The sequence below is a fragment of the Grampus griseus genome, assembly GCF_964374135.1.
Source record: "Grampus griseus genome assembly, chromosome: 16".
In the NCBI taxonomy this organism is placed as follows: Eukaryota; Metazoa; Chordata; class Mammalia; order Artiodactyla; family Delphinidae; genus Grampus; species Grampus griseus.
In genome coordinates this window covers 20,887,653-20,894,912 of record NC_139010.1, presented here as the reverse complement: position 1 = coordinate 20,894,912, position 7,260 = coordinate 20,887,653, and the positions used below count along the sequence as shown (strand labels likewise).

The following is a 7,260-nucleotide window of genomic DNA, read 5'->3' as shown; positions in this document are numbered from 1 at the left end:
TATAAATCTGATGAGAGAGTCGTGCAAATCTGCATAAAAGAGCATCACGGTCTAAATGTCCTTTTTAGCCACACAGCCCTGTTTTCAAATAATATCTTGTGTGACCTCAGTGTGAATGAGAGATGCAACGTAAAGCTGCTTGAGTTCAAAACAGAAAGTCTTCACACCTTGGGTCTTCCAACCCATGTTTCCTCAGAGGCAAGAGGATTCTGAGAAGAAACCCCAGATGTAGGCTAGGATCTGTAACCTGACAGCGATCTGCCTTCATTTATATTTCACTTTGCTTGAGTTATAAGCAATTTGAATTTGAATTCCTTTAAGTTCAAACAAACCTCAGTCCTATCAACTCACTACTTACAATTGTCTTGTCCAAGGATGATGCTAATATTTATCAATATATTTGAATTTGGGCCCTTTTGTAGACCTTTTATGACTCTTAATGCTTTTAACTGGAATTCCCTTTAGATTGGCTGCTTCCTATTTTTTCCTTCCAGAAAGGACTCAAAAGAAGGAAGAAGGTAAGACTGGATGGAAATCCAGATCTACTTGGACAGAAATGGTGCAGAAGCAGAGGAAAATCCAGGGGGTACACCTGCTCACTAAGACTGTTCAAGGACTAGTCTGTCTTCAGCACCTTGGTTGAGACAAAACTAAAGATAACCATAGGGCAACCTGTGATCCAGCTAGGTTCCAGAAAAGATTCTATCCCTTACCAGTAACAAAACTTACCTCTAAATTTTATTCTCTTATTTTTCCTTTACCAACCATCATCTCCTGAGGAATTCAGGACATTAGATGCTAGAACAACATGGAAATCTTTGTACTGACTTTCCTCATTGCTTTTATCCTAAAGCTTTGGGGGGAATAGGTGGGTGGGTAATGTTTGTCGAGTACCTACCATATGGTAGACAGAATGACAGACCTTTACATATTTTATTTGATCTTCATACTAATATTGTTATCTCCAATTTACTGAGGTTCCTGGACTAACTTGACTAAGACACACATCTAATATGCATCAAGACAAGGATTTAAATTCCCTTCTCTTTGGCTCCAAAGGTCATGATTTTCTTGCCACCGAAGTATGTGTAATCTTCCTGGTCCCTTAGCACAAACACTCCCCAAACTAATTTCAGATCTCCTCTTGCCATCTCTCAATACCCATTTTCCCAATCAACTTTTTTATTTCTTTTCGTATCAGTCACTTCTTTACTTTCTACTTGTATGGGTATTTTCCTTCATTTTGACAATTAGCATCTAAATGCCGCTTGATATTTAGGGTTTTCACACTTTCAGCGTCTGATTTGACATGGGAAAAGCTGTCTCTCTTTAAAGAGCGAGTTGCCAGGCACTTGCTTATGAGACTTTCCTGCAGTTAGGCCCTGGCATTGTCTTTGGCTACAGCACTCGATACATGCATTCTGGTCTTTGCCTCAGGAGCTAAATGCAGCAAAAACCAAGGGCTTAGGTGGTTGCTTCCTGGCAGAGGTAGTGAAGGGAGAAGAATTTTCCACATCAACCCAGGTTTGAGATGTGGTTCTGGCCATTTCTCCCGGTATTCCAGCTCTCCCATTGATTTTAGCTGCTTACTTACAATAAACTTACAAAAAATTTAGCTGCTATACTTACAATAAACTTGTCAATATTTTTAGGCTTAATCCATCCTAAGTCAGTTTCTGTTTCTTAAAATGTTTAACTTGGGAGAGAGAGGAGATGAAGATGGCAGAAGAGGAAAAGGTGGAACTCACCTCCCCATAGGAACATATCAAAAATACATCTGCATATGGAACAAATCCCACTGGAAACTGGCAGAAAAACTCTGTACACCAAGGTTATAAGAAGGGTCCACACACAATCAGTAGGAACGGAAGAGAAGCAATCATGTCAGGACCTGTGCCCCTGTGAGGGGACACAGAGGAAAAGGGAGATTACACAGGTGGAGATCCTCCCTAGGGAATGGGCGGTTCCAGCCACATATTGGGCACCCCAGTCCTGGGGTCCAACACAGGGAAGGCTAGTCCCCTTGGCTGCCTGGAGGGTCAGTGGGGCTAACAGGAGGGCTGTGGGAATCCTGGACTCCACTCACGAGGAGCACACATGAGTTGGTTTGCTCCCAAGACAGGGCAAAGAGGACAGATTGAAACTGCTGAGGAGGCTGACTGGTTTCCCATGACATCCCCAGCGTGAGCCCTAACCCGAGCCAAGGGAATGCTCCAGCCTGTTTACTTCACATCACAGCTCTACGACTAAGGAAAAGCGCTCGACCACGTGACACAGAGGCAGCTCAAATCTGAAGCAGCATCTGAGCAGGGCTGGGGCAGCCACTACCGGTGCTTGCACAGCAGTGCATCAGAAGTAGCCCAAACTCTGTCTGTGGCCAAACCGCCACAGCCTGTGCCTCGATACGTACAAAGAGCCCACATGGGCCCTGCCTGCACTGCAGTGCAGCTCCAAACCAGGGCAGGGGTAGCAGAGGCAAAGACGAGAGGTCAACTGTGAGGGACAAAGGAGACTCAGACCCAAAGTGGCACCTGAGTGGAGCAGGTCATAGGCAGCTGACCCAGGCACTGGCACTTGCATAGGCAGTGCATCACATGCAGCTCAGACTTCCGTATGTGGTCGGAGCACCACAGCCCATTCCCCAACACATACCAAGTGCTTCCATGGGCCCCACTTGCCCCAGCACTTCTCTCCTATGGGGCAAGTTTGCTGGTGCTAGGAGGGGGGAGATCACACACTTAAGGAGAACAGAGAAAGTTTAGACCTGTTATTCAGGGCTTCTGCTCCAGCAACGAGGGATGGGCCCCTGCCCCCGATAGGGTGATGATGGCCACTGAGCAGAGGAGGGGAAGCCCCAGCTGGCATCTAGTTCAAGCCCTGGCTCCCCCTTCTCCAACCTCACCTCCCACCAAGATGATAGCTGCCAGCAAAACAGCAAAGACATGGCTTACGTTCACATCAAATCCAACTCTCCCACCAAAGCCACACGACACACACAGACTGTACAGGGAGGCTCCCACATAAGGGCACACCTTCAAGATCTCAAACAGGGAACTGTTTCACCAAATTTTCTAGAGACAAAAAAGTTGAACAAAATGAGAAGAAAGAGAAATTGGTCTCATTTGAAAAAGCGAGAGAAGAACCCCTGAAAAAACAAATAATGAGAAATAATGTATCAGATAAAGAATTCAAAGCATTAGTAAAAAGAATGCTAACTGAATTAGCAAAAAGAATAGAGGAACACAGTGGAATTTCAATCAGTCAGAATTGAAGAATACAATAACTGAAATAAAAAATACACGAGAAAGGATTAATACCAGAGAAGGTGATACAGATTAATGCATAAGTGATCCAGAAGACAGAATAATGGAAATCATCCAATCAGAACAGCAAAAGGAGTTTTTTTTAATGAGATCAATTTAAGAGATCTCTGGAACAACAACAAGTATACCAACATTTACATTATAGGGGTCCCAGAAGGTGAAGAGAGAGAGAAGGGGATTGAAAATATATTTGATGAAAATATGGCTGAAAATTTCACAAAACTTCAGAAGAAAACAGCTATGCAATCCAGGAAGCACAGAGGATCCCAAACAAGATGAGTCCAAACAGATCCACATAAAGGCACATCGTACTTAAAATAACAAAAGTTAAAGATACAGAGAACTTAAAGGCAGCAAGAGAAAAACAAAGAGTCATATATAAAGGAACCACCATAAGGCTATAAGCTGATTTTTCTGCAGAAACTTTGCAGGCTGGAAGGGACAGGCATCATTATTGAAAGTGCTAAAAGGGAAAAACCTGGTTTTCCTGTGGGACACGGTGGTGGCGGTTGGGTCGGAAGAGTGAGCGACTCTTCGGCTAGTTTTTCCTGCTTGTTTTCTCCTCCCTTTTTTTTGTCGGTAGAGCGTAGTTATGGGTCACAAGAAGAAGCAGGAGCTGAAGCCATGGTGCTGGTATTGTAATAGATTTTGATGATGAGAAGATCCTTATACAGCACCAAAAAGCAAAGCATTTTAAATGTCACATATGTCATAAGAAACTGTATACAGGACCTGGCTTAGCTATTCATTGCATGCAGGTGCATAAAGAGACAATAGATGCAGTACCAAATGCAATACCTGGGAGAACAGACATAGAGTTGGAAATATATGGTATGGAAAGTATTCCAAAAAAAGACACGGATGAAAGAAGATGACTTCTTGAACAGAAAACACAAGCAGAGAGTCAAAAAAAGAAGCAACCAGAGGATTATGATGAATATGATGATGATGACTCTGCAGCTTCAACTTCATTTCAACCACAGCCTGTTCAACCTCAACAAGGTTATATCCCCCCAATGGCACAACCAGGACTACCACCAGTTCCAGGAGCACCGGGAATGCCACCTGGAATGATCCAATGGGTGGAATGATGCCACCTGGACCGGGAATGCCACCTCTGATGCCTGGTATGCCACCAGGTACGCCCCCTCCTGTTCCATGTCCTGGAATTCCTCCAATGACTCAAGCACAGGCTGTTTCAGTGCCAGATATTCTTTACAGACCACCTACACCAACAGCAACAGTTCCAGCTCCACAGCCTCCAGTTACTAAGCCTCTTTTCCCCAGTGTGAGACAGGCTCAGGCAGCTGTCCAAGGGCCTGTTGGTACAGATTTCAAGCCCTTAAATAGTACCCCTGCAACAACTACAGAACCCCCAAAGCCTACATTCCCTGCATATACACAGTCTACAGCTTCAACCACTAGTACAACAAATAGCACTGCAGCTAAACCAGCAGCTTCAATAACAAGTAAGCCTGCTACACTTATGACGACCAGTGCAACCAGTAAGTTGATCCATCCAGATGAGGATATATTGCTGGAAGAGAGAAGAGCACAGTTACCTAAATATCAATGTAATCTTCCTTGACCAGGAGAGGCTCCCATTGGTAATCCACCCATTGGACCAATTGGAGGTATGAGGCCACCACAGACAGGCATCCCACAGCAACAAGGAATGAGACCCCCAATGCCACCTCATGGTCAGTATGGTGGTCATCATCAAGGCATGCCAGGTTATCTTCCTGGTGCTATGCTGCCGTATGGGCAGGGACTGCCAATGGTGCCCCCTTACCAAGGTGGGTCTCCTCAACCTCCGATAGGAATGAGACCTCCTGTAATGTTGCAAGGTGGCTGTTACTGATCTTACTTCATCCAGTCTAATAGGTTTGGAGATTAAACCTTTTCTCAACTTGTGCTGTTTATATAGCCAAGCTTCTGTCAATAAGGCTTCATTGTGACTTTAACAAACATTATCTTCCCACATACCAGGAACTATTGGACATATATTTTACATGCGAAAATTTATTTGAAATAATAAAGCAGGAACTTTTCCTGAAGTTGCAATTAAAAAAAAATAAAAATAAAAGGGAAAAACCTGCAACCTAGGATACTCTACCCAGAAAAATTATCATTTAGAACTAAAGGAGACATAAACTTCTCAGACAAGCAAAAACTAAAAGAGTTAATCAATGTTAAACCTACTTTAGAGAAAAGTTAAAGGGTCTTCTCTAAGTGGAAAATAAAAGGCATTAACAAGAAGAAAGAATCCACAGGAACAGAAAAATCCCGCTAGTAAAGAAAAACATACAGTAAAGGCTGAGGATTAACCACTTAAATAAGCTAGTACAAAGAACAAAAGAAAAAAATTGTAAAAGCAACTATAACTAAAATACATAGTAAAGGGATAAATTTGAAGATGTATAATATGACATCAAAAGCACAAAATGTGGGGAAGGGAAATAAATGTAGATCTTATACTGCTTAAAAGAGACTCACTTCAGAACTAAAGACACACACAGACTAAAAGTAAGAGAATGGAAAAAGATATTTCACGCAAATAGAAATGACAAGAAGTTAGGGATAGCGATATTCATCTCAGATAAAATAGACTGAAACAAAGTCTATAACAAAAGACAAAGAAGGGCATTATATGATGATAAAAGGATCAATACAAGAAGAGGATATTATACTCAATAACATATATGTACCCAATAGTGGAAGACTTATATATATAAAGCAAATACCAAAAGACAAAAAGGGAGAAGTTAACAGTTACATAATAATAGTGGGGGAATTCAACACCCCCACTGACATCAGTGGAAAGATTATCCAGACAGAAAATCAAAAAGGCAACTAAAGTTTTAGATGACACAATAGAGTGGACTGAATAGGTATTTGAGGACATTCCATCTAAAAACAGCAGAATACACATTCTTTTCAAGTGCAGATGGAACGTTCTCTAGGATAGATCACATGCTAGGCCTATCTATCATCTAAAGGAATTAGAAAAAGAAGAACAAACAAAGCCCAAACCCAGCAGAAGGGAGAAAAAATGAAGATTGGAAAGTAAATAAATACAGAAATATTTTAAAAAATCAATGAAATCAAACCTTTGTTTTTGAAAAGACAAACAAAATAAACCTTTAGCCAGCCTAAAGAAGAAAAGAGAGAAAAGCCAAACAAAATAAGAAATAAAAGAGGAAAAATAACAACTGATGCCACAGAGATACCAAAAAAACCATAAGGGATTACTACAAATAGTTATATGCCAACAAACTGGACAACCTAGAAGAAATGGACAAATTTCTAGAAGTTGTACCACCTGCCAAGACTGAATCAGGAAGAAAGAGACAGTCTGAACAGACTGATAACTAGACATGAAATTGAATTAATAATTTAAAAGACTCGCAGAAAAAAAATAGTCCAGAGGAATTCTACCAACTTTATAAAGTAGAGCTAATAACTTTTAGTCTCAAACTATTCCAAAAAATTGAAGAGGGTGGGACACTCCCAAATTCAGTTTATGAGGCTACGTTACCCTGATTACAAGACCGGATGAAGACACTACACAAAAGGAAATTACAGGCCAATATCTCTGATGAATACAGATGTAAAAATCCTCAACAAAATATTAGCAAATCAAATCCAGTGCTATATAAAAGGATCACATACCATATTCAAGTGGGATTTATTCTATAGATGGTTCAACACTCACAAATCAATCAATGTGATACACCACATTAACAAATCTAAGGGAAAACTCATGACAGCATCCCAACAAATACAAGAAGAAAAAAAATGCATTTGTCAGAATTCAACATCCATTCATGATTAAAACTCTCATCAAAAAGACGCAGATGTAGAGAATGGACTTGAGGACCCAGGGAGGGGGAAGGGTCAACTGGGATGAAGTGAGAGAGTGGCACTGATACATATA

The 7,260-nt window shown here is 41.4% G+C and overlaps 1 pseudogene across 1 annotated transcript; it reads left to right on the top strand.

Annotated features, from left to right (window-relative positions):
* Positions 1 to 3,915: 3,915 nt before the first annotated feature.
* On the top strand, positions 3,916 to 5,332 carry LOC309834728 (BUB3-interacting and GLEBS motif-containing protein ZNF207-like; annotated as a pseudogene). Its single transcript has one exon. The product of its transcript is annotated as a BUB3-interacting and GLEBS motif-containing protein ZNF207-like (transcript).
* Positions 5,333 to 7,260: the final 1,928 nt, after the last annotated feature.